The sequence below is a fragment of the Mustela erminea genome, chromosome 13 (genome assembly GCF_009829155.1).
Source record: "Mustela erminea isolate mMusErm1 chromosome 13, mMusErm1.Pri, whole genome shotgun sequence".
Lineage (NCBI taxonomy): Eukaryota > Metazoa > Chordata > Mammalia > Carnivora > Mustelidae > Mustela > Mustela erminea.
In genome coordinates this window covers 53,195,964-53,214,805 of record NC_045626.1, presented here as the reverse complement: position 1 = coordinate 53,214,805, position 18,842 = coordinate 53,195,964, and the positions used below count along the sequence as shown (strand labels likewise).

Sequence of the window (18,842 nt, the reverse complement as noted above, 5' to 3'; positions counted from 1 at the left end):
TAATTGAATATTGAATTCTATCAAATTATTTTTTCTGCATCTATTGAGATGAACATAGGAGTCTTATGTTTCATTTTATTAATAAGGTATGTCATAGTAATTCTTTTTGCAAATGTTGAACCATCATTGTATCCCTGGAATAAATGCCACTTGATCATAACGTATGATCCTTTTAATGTATTGTTGAATTCAGCTTGCTGATATTTAGTTGAGGATTTTTGCAGCTATATTCATCATATTGGTGCTTTTATTTTATATTATTTTATTTTATTTTATTATCTTTGCTTGCCTGGTTTTGGTATCAAGGTAATCTGGATTAAAGGAGTTTAGAATAAAACTCCTTTGGAATAAAATAAAAGGAGTTTGGAAGCTGTTTCTCCCCTTCAGTTTTTGGAAGAGTTTGAAAAGTGTAGGTATTAACTGTTCTTTGAATGTTTAGTAGAATTCACCAGTAAAGCATATGGTCTTGGACTTTTACTTGTTGGGAGATTTTGATTAATGATTCAATCTCTTTACTATCAATTTGTCTATTCATATTTTCTATTTCTTCATGATACAGTCTTGGAAGACTATGAATTTCTAAGAATTTATCCATTTCTTCTAGGCTTTCTGATTTATTAGTGTATTAGTGTTCATAGTAGTCTCTTATCATCCTTTGTATTTCTGTGTAGTTGTAACTCCTCTTTTATTTCTGATTTCATTTGATCCCTTTATCTTTTTTCTTGATGAGTCTAGCTAAAATACTGTCAGTTTTTTTTTAATCTTTGTAAAGAACCAACTCTTAATTTCACTGATCTTTTCTGTTGCCTCTTTGGTATCTGTTTCATTTATTTCCACTCTGATGTTTATCACTTCTCTTTACTAACTTTGGGGTTTTTTGTTATTCTTTTTTCAAGTTTTTTTTTTATAATTTTTTATTTTTTATAAACATATATTTTTATCCCCAGGGGTACAGGTCTGTGAATTTTTCAAGTTTTTTAAGGTGTAAAGTTAAATTGTTTATTTGAGACTTTTCTTGTTCCTTGAGGGTAGACCTGTGCCACCACAAACTTCCCTCTTAGAACCACTTTTGCTGCATCCCATAGATTTTGGTATGCTGTATTTGTTTTCATTTTCCGTATTTTTTAAAATTTCTTCTTTGAAATGACCCAGTAGTTGTTCACTAACATGTTGTTTAATCTCCACATATCAGTAGTTTTTCCAGTTTTCTTCTTGTAATTGATTTCTAGTTTCATACCATTGTGGTCAGAAAAGATGCTTGATATGACTTCCACCTCCTTGAATTTATTGAGATTTGTTTTGTGGCCTCACATTTGATCTGTCCTGGAGAATGCTCCATGTGCACATGATAGAATGTGTATTCTGCTTTTGGATGAAATACACACACACACACACACACACACACACACACATATATATATAATGTCCATCTGGTCTAATGTCTGTTAAAGCCAATAGATTCCTTATTTTCTGTCTGGATGATCTATCCACTGATGTAAGAGGGTGTTGAAATTCTCTACTATTATTGGTTTACTGTAAATTTCTCCCCTTAGGTCTGTTAATATTTGCTTTATATATTTTGGTGTTCCAATGCTAGGGGCATATATATTTACAAATGTTATATCTTCTTGCTGCACTGACACTTTTGTCATTATGTAATACCCCTTTTTGTCTTTTATTACACTGTTTTAAAGTCTTTTTGTCTGATATGAACATGACTACCCCAGCTTCTTTTCATTTCCATTTACATGGAATATATTTCTTTATCCCTTTACTTTCATTTGTGTATGTCCTTCTTAAGTGTCTTACAGGCAGCATATAGATTTTTTTTTTAATTCAATCAGTCATTCTGTCGTCTTTTGATCAAAGAATTTAGTCCATTCATACTTAAGGTAATTTTTGATAAGTATATATTTATTGCCATTTTATTCATTGTTTTCTGGCTGTTTTTATAGTTTCTCTGTGTCCCTTCTTTTCTTTATTTCTTACCTTGTGATTTGGTAACTTTCCTTAATGTTGTATTTACATTGCTTTCTCATTTTTTTCCATATTTACTGTATTTTGTTGTTACCATGAGGCTCACAGAAATCATCCTAAGTATATAACAGTCTATTTTTAAGTTGATAGGTTAAATTAGAACACATTTCAAAATTCTACATTTTTATTCCCATTTTTTACACTTTTTATGTTTTTGATGTCACTTTTTAATCTTTTAATTTTATGTATCCCATGACAAATTATTGCCATTTTAGTAATTTTGCTACTTTGGTCTTTTATAGCTTTGGTCTTTTTACTTTATAAGTAATTAATCAACTGCTTTTACTATATGTTTACATTTGTTTACATTTGTCAGTGAAATTTTTACTTTCATATGTTTTCTTTCTATGAGTTAGTTCCCTTTCTTTTCAACTTAAAGAAATTCCTTTCATATTTCTTGTACCACAGGTTTAATAGTGATGAACTCCTTTATCTTTTGTTTGTCTGTGAAACTCTTTATCTCTCTTTCCCTCTGAAAGATCATACTGGGTAGAATATTTTTGGTTGTAGGTTGTTTTCTTTTCAGCATTTTGAATACGTCATGCTACTTTCTTCTAACTTGCAAAGTTTTTCCTGATAAACCTGCTTAAAGTCTCACAGGGATTCCCTTGTATGTAAACAAGTGATTTTTTTTTTCTTGCTGCTTTTTAAGATTCTCTTTTTTTCCTTAACTTATGACATAGTAATTGTGATATTTCTTTGTGTCAATGTGTTAAGGTTTGTCTTGTTTGGAACTCTCTGAGCTCCCTGGACCTGGATGTCCTTTTCCTTTATTAGGTTAGGGAAATTTACATCCATTATTTCTTCAAATAAGTTTTCTGCACCTTTCTCTGTCTCCCCTCCTTCTGGGGCTCTTAAAATGCAAATGTTATTGTATTCATATTGTCTCAGTGCTTTTTTAAGTTATCTTCTTTTTTTTTAATTCCCTTTTCTTTTTGCTGCTTTGTCTTGGTGAGTTTCATTGCTTTATCCTCCAGTTCATTGATCCATTCTCCCATGTCATCTAATCTACTGTTGAACTCTTCTAGTGTGTTTTCAGTTTGGTTATTATGTTCTCCAGGTCAATAACTTCTCTTTGGCACTTTCCTATGTTTCTGTCTCTTTCATTAAATTTCTCATAGTTTTCATCCCTTCTTCTCCTGAGGTTAGTGAATATCTATATAACCATTTGAATTTTTCATTAAGTGTATTAACTCTTTCCATATCATTAATACACTTTTCTGAGGTTTTGTCATATTCTTTTGTTTGGAACTTATTTCTCTATTTCCTCATTTTGTTTGACTCTCCGTGTTTGTTTGTACATATGAGACATAACAGCTACCTTTCTCAGTCTTGAAGAAGTGCCCTTGTGTACGTGATGCTTCTCATTCAGCCCTGCCCCAGCTCTGGTTGTTTCTCAAGCAGTGATTACTTAAGCTGCCTGATTAAATCTTTATAGGTCCCCGTTTTTGAGAGTATGCCAGACCTGTCAGTGATCCAATGGGAGGAATCTCATTTAGTACCTAGTTTCAGGCTGACGGAAGCCAGAACCTAAGGCAGCAGCTTTTAAAGTGCGCAAAAATATGCAGTCCTGTGGGGCTAAACTTGTAATTCTTGCAGGCCCCTAAACCAGGAGATCTGGAGGTACCCCTCCAGATCACAAGTGCAAAATCTACATGAGTGTACAAATTACTTTCTGGGAAATTTCATCAAGCTATAGCAAGGCCAAGGGGGATGTACAAGGATAGTGTGCCCCTATTAACATTCCCTGGGTAAGTCTGCTTAGCCTCTAGATGTGAGGGAAGCCTGAAGCCTGTCCCTCAGGCTGAAGCTTCAGGCTATGTAAATAGACCTTTTTCACAGGAGGACTGGAGTTGGTTTCCTTCTGCTATTCATGCAGTGCCCTGGGTGTGATGACATGCCAAATACTGTCTTTCTGATCATTATAGATCCATGTATATCTGGAAAAGCAGCCCTCTTGACCACAAGAGCCAGGCAATCTCAGAGACATCCTTGTGTAGAATGTGCATACCCGGGGGCTTTAGCTAGGCAGCTGGAGAATGTAAGGGGTGGGGCACTCTCGCTGGCCTCAGTAAGGCAGGAGAAAAATGTATTGGCTGATATCTATGGCCTTCTACAATGCAGTATGAGAGCCTTGTCAGTGCAATCACTCTGTCTTTAGGCCGGGACTGGCAGAATACCACAACCACTCAGGCTCACCAGCTCTAGTCAGGGAGTAGAGGAGTATCCCAACTACCAGTGCTGGCAGACTTTAGCAAGCCAGCAGAAGAATGCTGTGACATTTCTTGCTCACTTGCCCCAGAAGCACAGTAAGCACAGGTCCTCTCCAGCGTCACCCAATCCCAGGAGCACTTGCCTTCACCCATTCCAGCAAGCTGAGGGAGGATGCCCCATCTGAGCTTGTCCACTTGTGCTAGTAGACTATGTGGAGAGTATAACAATGGCACCCACTAGGCCTCAGTCTCTAGGGAATATCTCAACTCTCCCCTACCTTCCAGCCAGTGCCCCCACATCAACAAATGAATCTCCCCACATGTAATCCAGGTGATTTTCATAGCACTATTTTTTCACTGGGTCTTGAGTGAGCAAGACCATATGTAAGCCCTGTGAGAGAGGAAATTTAATTTCCTTTATCACTTTGGGACTTCTGAACGTCAGCTTCGGTGCTTTTCCAAACAGACATTCTGGCTTGTCCTCTCAGTGTATTTCCCAAGGGCCAGGGTATCCCATGTGGAACACCAACCCTTCACTCCTCCAGAAGAAGCACCTTTCTGGTGAGCTCCCTCCCTATTATGTATACTGTCCTGGGGATAAGATTTTCTGTAAGACCATACTTCTTCTTCTCCTACTCATTTTGATATGGTCCTTTTATCCTTTGTTGTGGGGGGTAGTTCATCGAGTTTCCAGATCTTTTTCAGAGCAAAATTATACATATGATACATGAGTTCAGGATCTCCCAATGCCACATTTTGGAGCACCTTCTGGGTTAAATATCTTTAAAACCTATCTTTCACATCTTGATTTTTTAGGTGGAGGAGGGGTAACAGGACAGAAAGAATCTTAAGCAGGCTCTATACCCAGTGCCAGGCTCAGAGCTCAATCTCATGACCCTGAGATCAAGACCTGAGCCAAGATCATGACCTGAGCGGAAATAAAGAGTTGGACTTAACCAACTGAACCACTCACCCAGATGCCCCTCACATCTTATTTTCTAATTTGCCACCATGTTAGAAGAGAAATTAGCGATAAAATAGTATTTTATTTTAAAGATTTTATTTATTTGTCAGAGAGAGAGAGAAAGAGAACAGAAGCAGACAGGGAGGGAGGGGGAAAAGCAGTCTCTCTTTTGAGCAGGAAACCTGATGTGGGACTCCATCCCAGGACCTTGGGGTCATGACCTGAGCTAAAGGCAAACACTTAATCAACTGAGGCACCCAGGCATCCTGGCAGTAAAAGAGTATTTTAATATCTGCTTTCCAGTTTTGTAGCAAATATGTGATTCTTACAGTTGTACTTAATTGTGCTGTATAGACAATACATTTTTTCTCTGAAACTCCATTATCAAATCTATTCCTAGTGAGTACATAAGTCTAGTAGTACCAACTTTGCTTCTTTTTAAAAAAATATTATTTATTTATTTATTTATTTGAGAGAGAGTGAGAGAGAGCAAGCACAACTGGAGGGGAGGGGCAGAAGGAGAGGGAGATGCAGACTCCCCACCAAGCTGGGACTCAGTCCCAGGACCCTAGGATCATGACCTGAGCCAAAGGCAGATGTTTAACCAACTCAGCTACTCAGGTGCCCCCCACCCACCAAATTTTGCTTCTTGATGTCAATAGACATTTTTTTGTTTCATCATTGAATCAATTATATAAATGTTACCAAATGTTTTGTCAATTCCCGTTCCTATGAATCTGAGATCCTCCTTTTACTTACTTTTTTATCTCCCTCTTTCCCTGTTACACTTCTTTGTTCCTCCATTTTTGCAGTAAAATTTGGGTGTCAATAGTCAACACCTTGATATATCAGGAAGAAGAGATTAAATGATGTTTCTTTTTATTTTTGACAAATGCCCTTTTGAAAATATACTACTAGCTTCTTATCTATTTTCTCAGCTATAAATTACCACCTCCTACTTTGCAAAGAGTGAATGTCATAGGTAGGTATATAGCTTTGGAATAGTCTTGAGGATGCATGGTAGCCTATGTTGTCAAAAATTTCACCTTATTTATATGTTTGGATTAGATGGTTCCTTTTTGTTCCTCTTCCAAAATGAGTGTTCCTAGAAATTTCAACTAATAGTACAGTATTCGGAGTCAAATGACTAGAAATACTAAAGTTTTGTTATGCAAATATGTGTCTTTGAAATGGAACCAGAAGGCTACGCTGTAAATGGACAGAAAATGCATGTGAAGGAAATTCATCTTCTGGACATACTGTTATGCTACCTTTTGCTATTTCCTGTAGGATGTTCCTATTTTCCCTTGAGAGGAAAAAAAAATGTTTTCATTAATCTGGGACAGCTATCTGTAGAGGTTTTATCCATTCTAGGGGTTGTCTTTGAAAAGTTTCTTTGATATCTATATATTTGGGTTTCTGTGATTTAAAAATAAAAACTCTTTCAACACCATATGCAACCACTGTTAGAGTATGGGGTTGCTGCTGTGAAATTGCAGAACAGACTAGTGGCAGGTCAGGGGAAGAAAAAGCCATTTCAGGGTGTTAAGTATCTTGTATATCCTTAAAAGTATCTTTCAAGAAGAGGAAGTGTCCCTATTTTTTTAGAACTATATATAAATGCATGGCTGGAATATATAGATGCATATAAACATATGACATGTTTATACTATATGTATATACATGTGTATATGTCTCTATTTACATATACATGTATATATATATATATATGCATAGATATAAATGCACACACACATATATTACATTTGGCAACTAGATAGTTGAAGCAAATAGCTATGGAGATGTTTAAAACTATGCTATGTAATTACTTTAACCTATGCACTTGAGCTTGGTAGTTAACGGGTTCACCTGAGACTAGTTCTTTTGCAAACTTTGTATTTTACAGAGATTATTCTAGAAGTCATCCCTTTGTAATTGTTGAGCAAATGAGTTTGTGCACACACAGCTGAGATCCATACTGCCATCTCTGCACGCGCACGCAGTGCAAAGTCAGCTCAGAGACAAAATATTTAATAATGGAAGAGAGATCCATGATATCCATCTTGGCAATAGACTTCATTTATTTTTTTAATATGCTGCTCCTCCCCTACCCATGAGAGGATTCACTTACGAAAAGCTACAGCTGTGTCCCTGCTCTGTGTGCACTGTCTTAGCCAGGTGCTTCTAATTGCAAGCTTCCGTCTGGGAGCCTGAGCCCAGCTGTGCTGGGATTGATTCCTGCCACACAGGAAACTAAAGAGAAAGCCTGAACTAGGTCAGAAAACTGCCTCACTCATCAAGTCTCACCAACACTGCTTGTGCCCTTATTTCCTTGTGTGCGGCTGCCTTGGACATTGGTCTCTGTGGTTCCCTGGTCCTCTCGCCCTGAAAAACTTAGAGCATCCACCTGTGGACCCAGCTCTGTGCTCTGACTTTGGGGCAAGTTCTTGGCCCCAGACCAAGACATGAAAAGCCATACATCTCTGGCCAAGAAACAAGTCCCTCTGTATCTAGTCTCACTGTTTTGTCAACTTGAATCTAGTTTCTTCAGTGCTCCTCAGTTTTCCCTGTGATTAGACTGCATGGCCTGATATGGCTGACTCCTTTCTGTTTTTGATTTTTGAGTCCACAGCTTAGACTTCCTGGGGTTACCGTACCGCCCTGGTCCTGACCATGAATGATGTTTGCCTGCTGCTTGAATCTTCATTATTTCCACGCCGTTAGATATAGGGTCTGAGTCTTCTTCTGATATTGTTTGGGTCTCTACAATGTATTGCAACACAGTTTGAGACCATTCTGTCATCCCTAATGACTGAATTCTCCTTTCTGTGCTCTCAATTGCTCTGCACCTCTTATGACTCAGCTCAGGTAACAGTTCATGAAGTCTTCTTTGGCCTCACTCTATACCCCCAACAGTCTCATTGTTAGGCTGGGCTAAATATCCTTTCACAGCAATCTCCTAATGGCTTGGGCATATTTCAAATATATACATTAATTTATATTTATAATAATCCATTTACATATCTTTTACCTCTTCCTACCCCTGGACTGGGTGTCTACTGATACCTGGCACTGTATGTGCCTTTTCAGTGTTTCTTGGATGAATGAATGAATCTTCAGACTTATGTTCCTTTGTGATACATGTACACATGGTAGCCCCCCCAAAACTTGTCTGAGGGGGATATGTTCCAAGCCCCCCAGGGGATGCCTGAAACTGTAGATAGTATGAAACCCTATGAATGTTATGCTTTTTCATATACATACCTACCTATGATAAAGTTTAATATATAAGTTAGGCACAGTAAGAGATTAACAACAATACCAATAAAAAAGGACAATTACAACAATATTATAATACAAGTTACGTGAATGTGGTCTTTCTCTCTCAAAAAATTTATACTGTACTTACCCCTCCTCTTATGAGATGTGAGATGATGGAGTGCATCCATGATGAGGTGAAGTGAGGTGAATGATATAGGCATGGAACATAGGCTACTGTTGACCTTCTGACGATACATCAGAAGTAGGATCACCCATTTCTGGACCATGGTTGACCAAGGGTAACTGGAACTGCAGTCAGTGAGACCACAGATGAGGAGGGATAACTGTATGATTGTAACCCTTTGTCTTGCTCCTTGCTACTTGCTAGAGGTTAATATATTAACCTGTAAAGCTTCATCTAACTATCACAAACCTTCACTGGCCATTGTCTGTTCTTAAGCTATACTGTTCAACCTCTGTCCTAGACCACATGCTTGCTTGCCTGGTGCCTTATAACCTGATTCTCATGGGCCTTGTCATGCTCATTAAGTGGATGGTCTCCAGGAAGGTCCACTGAAGTATCTAATGTTATTGACAATGACTACAAGCTTAGGTAGGATAGATGTGTTCTCTTTCTCAAGCTGGGAAATAATCTATATCATGATAATGTGGTTCTTGGGAACTCTGAACCTTTGAAAGAATATGCCAACCTCTAGTAATTTCTTCTTAAAAAGAAATAATAAGTATTGAATAAATCACCTTTAACACCTTTCATGATGATTAACAGGATTTCAAAGTATTTTATGGTGAAGGGTTTCTAAAAATTCAAGGCCATTGTTTCAGGGTGAGTGCATGGTGTCTGCTGAGACCCTAACTCTGAAATCAAAAGCTGGTTTGGACCTTGTGAACCAGAAGCTCTTTTCTTCATTGTGTCAAGTTATGGGAGATCTTGGAATGCTGGATTTCTCCTTTTCTTCAACCTACCAAAATTCAATATTCTAAACTATATTTGGTGAGGGATTTGACTATTTTAGAGACAGTATTCAAAGATTTTTTTTCCTCAATAGTATTATATTTTGATAATATCCATTTGAGGGACAAAAATCATCCCATACATTATCACCAGAAATCTGTCTTATACACAGCATTCTTTTGGGATTTTGCTCAAAATGTTTGTGAGAAATTGTGCTTAGATTAAGATGATAAGGAAGAGAGAGAGAGAGAGAGAGGTCTTCCCTTTTGATATCCATAAAGCAGTGGCTGACATGGGTCTGTGGCCAAGGGTCCATGGTCATCTCATAACTTTTAGATCATAATCTGTTGAGTTAGTGACTACAGTTATTTCCTTCAAGATTAAAGAGCAGAATCAGCATTTCTAATTGCTCCACCCCCCTGGGCATTTAGGATCATTTCATGTTGTTAAATAGGCATTACTTAAGATTATCATTTTTTGATACATTCATGGCAGAACATTGTTTCTCTCTTATCTTCTGAGTATAAATCTGCCTATGTTTTTGTCAGTCCCTTTCGGGGATTTTGGTCTTGATGTTTCCTAGCCTATAATGTTCTCATAGGCAATGCCTTCTAACTCTCTAGTTTCAGATGTACATCTTCAAAAAACATTCCCTAATGGCCCTCTCTAAAGTGTCCCCAGTGTTCACTCCACCTCACCCCACCCCACCCCTGTTATAGGCACATTCTGTCATATCAGCCTGTTATTTCTTACCACATTGTAGCCTGAAATCATCCTGTGTTTACTTGTTGTCTATTTGCATCTCTTCCAACAACCACCATTAGAATGTGAGTGTTGAGGATGGGGACTGTGTTTATCTTGTTCTCTGCTCTATCCCCAGTTTCTTTCAAACTTCCCAGCCTATCATAGACATTAGTACATATTTGTTCAATGAATAAAAGAAAGAAAAATAAGAATGGATGGATAAAAGAAGGAGGGAGATAGGAAATAGAAAACAGAGATGAAGGAAGAAAGGAGTGAAGGAAGGTAGCCAGACATGATGAATGATTTGTTTGTGTGACCAAGTACTTTAAATTCGAAAGAAAAGGAACCTGTGGAAATGGTGACCAATTACTCTGCCATTTTTTGATCTCTCCTTCTATCAGGAGACACGTTCATACCTCCCTCGCTGCTCTGAGCACAGACTTCATCCTTACCTATCTATCATTGCTCAACTGACACTGCAGATTTTATAATTACCAGTTATCTCTTATGAGTCACTTCAAGATTAAACTGTGGACAATGGTTATGAAAAGTCAAGAGTGGTGTGAAATTCACCTTTTCATATTGGATTTCTGTCATGACATGAATTACATACAGAACTCCTATTGTCTGATTATTTCCTTTGCAATGAAGGCTTTAACTTCAGCCTTTTCACCAGTCAGTGACGCCATCTGATGACCTGTAAAAATTTAATTGGGCACTCTGATATATTTAGTAGCAGCTCACTGCTCTTTTAAACAGTTGCTAACATTATGTGAACCACTGGGTGCTTAATTTTATGGGTGTTTTTGAAACAAATGATGGGTTTTTTAATGGTCTCTTAAAAATAGTATTATAATTAATCTTCATTAGTTTTCAGTCAAGATAAATATTCATGTTAAAAACAGTGATTGTGCTGAAGAGAATCTGTTAGACTGAAATGTAATCCGTGCATTCTTCTTTATTAATTCAGCCAGCCCCCTCTGCTGTTAAAAGGTATTTCATTTTTAATAGCTTTTTTTTTAACCTCAAAGAGATACTTAAAATTCAGTCATTGTATCAAATAAAGACTAGCTGCGTATGTCAAGTAATTTCACCAGTGAGAATATTTATATATCCAAATGATGTCTCCTTTCATAGGAAATCTTAGCAAAAGCACAAGTTTCATCACATTGTTACTGAATTAAAATATGGTAAGAGAAAATTTCCAGTTTAATAATGATCTAGAGCTTTGTGGGTAGATGAGCTACTCATCCAAATGGAAAATAAACAGATTTTTTTAAAAGGTACTTTTTTTAATGAAAAGAGTAAGAGTTGGAATTCAGAAAGAAAAAAAAAAATCTGGATTCTAGTGTAGCTCTGCTACCAATCACTTGTGTGCCTTTGGGCAATTATTTTCATTATAATGCCCTTGTTGATAAGAATGTCGCAGCAACCTTCCAATGAGTACAGTGTTTTACAATCTTAGCATTGTGAAACAAAAAAATGCAATTTAAATGTAAAGCAATTTCAGAGGGTATAAGCTTCTCCGTGTCCTAGAGTATATTAATTATTGGTGGGTCTATCATTTAAAATACTAACATAAAATTATTGGTATTTAAAAACACGTATAGGGGCACATGGGTGGCTCAGTGGGTTAAAGCCTCTGCCTTCGGCTCAGGTCATGATCCCAGTGTCCTGGGATCCAGCCTGACATCGGGCTCTCTGCTCAGCGGGGAGCCTGCTTCCTCTATCTCTCTGCCTGCCTCTCTGCCTACTTGTGATCTCTGTCTGTCAAATAACTAAATAAATAAATCTCTTAAAATAAAATAAATAAAATAAAAAATAAAAACATGTATAGAAGTAATAAAAGTTACTGCTTTGGTCATTTAATTAAAAAAAAAAAAAAGGTTATCCCAAAGAAGGTGTCAGTATTTGCATTTGCATCATTTACAATGCAGAAGGAAAAGGTGTTTTCCAGAATGGATTAATGCAGATTCTCTTCCCAACAAGCAATCACGTAATTGGATAGAATTACATTTTTTAAATAATTATTTAAAGAGAATTGTCCTAAGGACATGTAGTAAATAGAGAAGTGTCCATTCATTTTCTCACTTCTTGTACTAAATCTCCTTTAAGGCAGGAGTCTGTAGCATTTTGACTGTGACCCTACCTCCCACCCCAAGATTAAACTGTGCTCTGATCCAGGTAAATTCAACTACGACCATGAGGCTCTTCCATCCCCCAGCTCCCATTCTGGGACCACAGTTTCATCTTGGGAAAGATAGCCTGCCAGTGTTCTCATTTCTGCCATTTTTTCAAAAGTTTTGTCCTAGGCAGGTATGTCTAAGAGGTCCAGGGCTCCTTTCCTGTGCTTAACCACTATTTGAAGACAGAAATTCTGTTCTAGGCATAGCAAATGAAGAATACTAGTGCCCTGGTCACTCTCAACACAGCTCACTTTTAAGGCCAAGGTTCCACATGGCGGAAAAGCAAGCCAAGAAAATGGGTACCACCTCTGCTACCATCCATTGGTGAGGCAGGGTATCACTCTGAGAAAAGTGAGTCACAGTGTTCTGCCCCCAGCTCTTAGTGGTGGTACAGAGGTTATGCCAGGAGAAGAAGTAGGTCTCCAGGGATGATGACATCTACAGCTCTGCCTGAAGGAGCTGACTTTATTTGGAACAGAGCATGGAGAATTCTATACCTAAGGACATTGTCAAAAGCAATGAACATCTTGGTATAGTACAATTAGGAAGGCACTCGTAGCTTCATGATACAAGCAACAACAGGCAAAGTGGCAGAGCAATCAGAAATTTAGCAAGAGAAATAATGGAAAGAGACAGCCAAGACGATCATGGTGGTCAGGAAGACTATGTGCAAATTCTAGGCTGTACTTACCCAAGAGCAGTCAGAGCTGGGTGTGGACAGACTTGAAAATACCTCCTAAGCCATACCAGATCAGTAAACACAGAGCAGAAGCCTTACTGGCACTAGGGGTTTTATCAAAAAACTGGGTGAACAACAACCTCCCTTAACCCAGAGGCAACTCCTAGGAAAGGAGGCTTAAGAATGAAATCAGACCTGTCCTTGGCAGTGGGAAAGACTGTGTACATGCCTACAACTCTTGCATTTCAGACAGAAAGCAAATCACACCAGAGTACGATTTGAATATACATGAAAAATAAATTGCTAACAAAGGCAGTTATGTAGGTAAATATAAAAGACAGTATAATTGAATGTTTATTCCCTTTTTTTCTCTAAACTGATTTAAGAACAATTAAATAAAACAATATGCATAACATGCTATTGTTGGATTAAAATATAGAAATTTAATATATTGGATAATAATAGCACAGAAGGTGGATAGGAGCAACGCTGCAGTGGAATAAGAAGTGTCACGGATGGTGGTTCAAATCCACAGAAAGAAATGAAGAGAATTACAAATGATATGAAAGAAGGTTAATATAACAAACCATATAAAAATACAATTGCTGGGATGCCTGGGTGGCTCAGTTGGTTGGACAACTGCCTTCGGCTCAGGTCATGATCCTGGAGTCCCGGGATCGAGTCCCGCATCGGGCTCCCAGCTCCATGGGGAGTCTGCTTCTCTCTCTGACCTTCTCCTCGTTCATGCTCTCTCTCACTGTCTCTCTCTCAAGTAAATAAATTAAAAAAAAAAATTTAAAAAAAAATAATAATAATAAAAATACAGTTGCTTTCCTTTTCTGAATTAGTTTCTTTAAAAAGTATAACATATAAAGTAATAATTATAACAATAGAATTGTTTGGGTTTTTTTACCTATATGTAGATATACACACACACACACACACACACACACACACACACACACACACATGCATACTGGAATTAAGTTTGTATAAGTCTGAAGTAGATTTTGGTAAGTTAAAATGTACTTTGGAAGCACTAGATCAATCACTAAGAAAATGATACAAATATATGCAGAGAAATAAAAATTATTAAAATGAGTAAAATATTACACTTAAGATATCAATTTAATACAAAAGAAAACTGAAGGAAACTGGAAGAACAAAACAAATATGAGACATATAAAAAAATAAAATGGCAGATAAAAATCCAAACATTACAATAAAAATATATAGACTGTCTTTAATTACATTTTGATTTCTTAGTTTTTCTTCCCATGAATGAAGAATTTTTTTTTTTTTTTTGACCAAGGTAGGGGATAGTAGAGGGAGAGAGGGAGAGAGACTCTTAAGCAGGCTCCATACCTAGCATGGAGCCTGAAGCAGGATTCAATCTCACAACCCTGAGATTGTGACCTGAGCTGAAATCAAGAATCAGATGCTTAGCTGACTGAGCAACCCAGGTGCCCTGAAAACTTTTGCTCTATATTTACCTTTGGGACTTAACACATAATCATAGTAATACAGATTCTATATTTAGATGTGAAAATTGAATGGAATTAAGGTAGTAGGTGGTTTGTGTTTGATAAAATACTATCTACTCAAATTATGCTCTTAGTGTGATCATAGTATAAACAGAAGACTTAGCAAAATTTATGAAAATACTAAACAGTTTTGTGTTTAGTGTTTTTATTTTGCTCACATGTATAGTTTTCTCTGCTACGGAGTCAGAGGATTTTGTCACTGACATATCATCAATACATATATAATTAAATGATTAGTTCTGGAAACGACACTTGGGATAAACTAAAAAAATTTAAATATAAACAAGATAGTCAAAAGGTGGAAATTATTATATTAGATAAAAGGATAGCTCCAACTCTACACTCTAAGAGACACAGTTTACATTCCAAGGTTCAAGTAAGTTGAAGATGAGTGATAGAAAAGGAAATGCCATGCAAACATCAACCTTAAGAGACCTGGAGTGGCAATATTAATATAAGACAAAATAAATAGGCTTTCAAACAAAAATGTCAATGGAGATAATAAGGGAAATTTTATAATGATAAAAATATCAGTCCACAAGGGGGATATAACAATCATAAACATATATGCAACTAACAACAACAGATCCCCAAAATACAAACAGAACTGACAGAATTGAAGGGAAAAATAGAAAACTCAGTAAATAGTTGAATACTTCAGTACTCTGCTTTCAGTACTCTACTTTCAGTAATGTTTAGAACACCTAAACAAGTGATAAACAAAAAAGCAAAGACTTTACCAACAATATAAACCAACTAAACCTAACAGGTATCTATCAAACACTCCAGCCAAAAGCAGCAGAATAAACATTCCTCTGAAGTGCACATAAAACATTCTCAGAGATGGACAATGTGGCCCATAAAGCAGACTTTAGTAAATTTAGAGGATTTAAAATATGCAAACTATTTTCTCTGACCATAGTGTAATTAAATTAGAAATCAACTACAGAAGTAAGTTTGAGGAATTCATGAATATATGTCATTAAACAAATATCCTAAATAATTAATGGATCAAAGAAGAAAAATCACAAATTAGAAAGGAATGAAAACTGAAATAAACGAGAACTTATAGGATGCAGTTAAAACAGTGCTCAGAGAGAAATTTATAGCTGCAAATACTATATTTAAAAAAAAAAGAACAATCTCAAATCAAAAACCTAAACTTTCACCTTATGACACTGAAAAAGAAAAAACAAACTAAATCCAAAACAAATAGAAGGAAATAATAAACACTACAGCAGAAATAGGAAAATAGAAAATAATAAAGAAAAATCAATGGAATCAAAAGTTGATTTTTTTGCAAAGATCAATAAAATTAATATCAAAAACTAGACTGACTAAATGAAGAGAGAAAACTCAAATTGCCAAAATAAAAAATAAAAAACAAAAACATCAGTACCGATTTTACAAAAATAAAAAAGAAATATAAGAAAACAATATAAATAATGTATGCCAACAAATTAGATAACTTAGATAAAATAACCAATGTCTAGGAAAACACATACTACTGAACCTGACTTAAAAAAATAATAGAAAATCTAAATAGACCTTACAATAGATTGAATTATTAAATTTTAAATGTTCCCATAAAGAAAATCCCTGCCCAGATCCTTTCACTCTTGAATTCTACTAAACATTTTATGAAGAACCAATAGCAATCACTTATAAGCTCCTCCAAATGATTGGGATAAAAGTAAATTAAAGAAATATACAAAGAGTGTTTGAAAGGTATCAAAAACTTTTTCAAAACATTCCCTCAAATAACTCAACTAAAAGGAAAAGAGGAGACAATTTTATTTTCCTTCTCTCCTTCCTCACATTCTCAGGGTCCTGATTACTTGTACTATTACTACTATAATTTAGTTTCAATTGTGGACTACATAAATCTGTAGGAAACCTGGACATCTAACCACCATGATATATTATATTCCCCCCAAATATAGTATCTCTGGGACTGGTCACTAAACAACTGACTGAAATGAACTTTGGGGACCCGACATGATTTTAATTTGGAGACTGTTTGTGTATAATTTTTTAAGATGATTTGTTTTCCTAATTATTGTTTATTAAGCTTACCTCTACAGTCAGTTTCCAGTCCCTGAATATACATTGGGGAATTAATTGGGAGTAACCACCGTAGGCAAATACACACACACCCACACACAGAGTACCTTTTTTTTTTTTTCCTGGACACAATAGAAATCTTCTAAATATGTGAAATATGCAGTTGACCCTCAAACAACATGAGTTTGATCTGTATGGGGCCACTTAAGTGCAGATTTTAAAAATAATACAGTGCAGTACTGTAAATATGTTTTCTCTTCCTTATGGTTTTCTTAACATTGTCTTTTCTATAGTTTCCTTTGTTGTAAAAATACAGTATATAATACGTATATGAAATTTATGATGATTGCTTGTGTTATCAGTAAGGCTTCTGATCAATGGTAGGCTGTTAGTAAGTAAGTTTTGGGGGAGTCACAAATTGTATATGGATTTTCAACTGTGCCATAGAGGCAGCTTCCCTAATTCCTATGTTGGTCAAGGGTCAACTATGTGTATTTAACATTCCAATGCTTGAATGATTCCCTCCAAAAACACAATCTAGGAAAGTAAAAAAGGAATTAAAGGGTAAGGGCTTAAGAAGAAAAATAATTTTCAGAGGGGTCTGAGTTAAGATTAATGGTAGTTAGATTCATTTGAATTGGATTAGTCCTGAACTTGCTGTAGGCTGGGCATTTAGACAGGATTCCAGGAGTGAATCTAGGGAGGTGAGAAATGATTTCAAGAGTGGCCAGCTGCTCAGGAGATTCTCTACTGGCTTTTGAGTAGCAACTGTGTCATTAAGTTGGAAAGGGCCTTCTTCTGTTGTTCAGGAAAAAACAATGTAAGTAGCCAAGTAGCAAAGCGGGGGGTGGGGGGGTTGTCTAAGGTCAGTTGGCATTTTAGCCTTCTCTGAACATTACAGTAACCATGGAATATTTTAACCCCAGGTATCTTGTGATAGGCAGATTCCTGTGCATGACCCCCCATGAACCCTGATCTTGTGTAATGTCTTCCCCTGTGGATGTGCCTGGGACCTGTGAGGCTGAGAAATACTGCCCCTTATGTGGCAAAAGGGATATGATTTCGGTTGACCTGGTCTAATCACATGAGCCTTTGAAAAGCAATCCTCAGTGTGATCTGGCAAGATGGTCCAAGCTCCAACTCGTAGCTCAGTCCATCCACATTCATGGCCATATTTTCACAAGCACACCCTCTTAACATTGTGGATGGGGCAGGAGGTTTTCCAGCTGTGAGTCGCAAACCAGGCCTGGAATTACCATATCCCTTTTCACAACATAATCAGTGATGCTGAATCCAGGTCATAAAAGCAGACTTCTCCAATACGAGCTCACTAATGAGGTAACTCACCCCTCTTTGGACAGTTCCAAACAACACAGAGTTCTTACACAAGTCCCTCCATAATTCATACCTGTTATACCATTTGTACAACAGATACGATTTTGTACTCTAAGAGCTATGTTACTTGACAGCCCTTCAGTTACTGAAGATAGTTCTCCATAGGTTTCTCCGTGGGCTTTTCCTCTTTCCTCTGGAAGTGCTCCAGGCTACAGTATTTAAGGCCGAACACAAAGTCCCAGATATGTTGACCAGTATCAAATAGAGGACCATTTCCTTCTCAGTCTTAGCACTTTTCTGTAAGAAATGCTGCCTAAAATTGCTTTAAAATACTTTGCTGTTGCATCACATGGGAAATTCATTTTCCTGTAATAGGAAGGTTTCTCCAGCCCTGTTTTGCACAGAGACACATAATGAAGACATCAGTTAAAGAAAGTTCTAATATAAAACAAATACAAGATATGTTGGATCCTTTCTTGGATTGTGTAATATGTTTTCAATTCTTTGTAAGTAAAGGGGGGGAAAAGCCTAACTTTTAATCAGAACAGAAGCACTAAAAGGAAAATCCTGATAGACAAACACATATATTTATACCACATGGAGATACAACAACATGGAAAGGAAAGAGAATTCAACAGCTAAATTATGTTCCTCTGACCCTCATTTTCATTGAAAGGCAAAAGAGGTCAAACATAGCTATCTGCCATTCTTCTTATTATTTTTCACCGGCAAGATAAGAGAAATCCCTTTTTTAAAAAGATTTTATTTATTTGAGAGAGAGAGAGAGAGTGTACCCGCTCATGAGTTGGGGGAGAGGCAAAGGGAGCAGCAGAGGGAAGGAA

General features: G+C 36.7%; 1 protein-coding gene and 1 long non-coding RNA gene across 5 annotated transcripts in view; one reads left to right on the top strand and one right to left on the bottom strand.

The window, feature by feature from the left end:
- DLGAP1 (DLG associated protein 1) overlaps positions 1 to 18,842 on the top strand; it is an 876,459-nt gene that overhangs the window by 314,683 nt on the left and 542,934 nt on the right. The gene's annotated exons all lie outside the window — the stretch shown is intronic.
- LOC116572484 lies at positions 175 to 16,402 on the bottom strand. The gene is made up of 3 exons (XR_004278359.1): positions 16,391 to 16,402; positions 11,261 to 11,263; positions 175 to 244 (listed from the first exon to the last, which is right to left on the bottom strand). It is a non-coding gene; the product is annotated as an uncharacterized LOC116572484 (long non-coding RNA).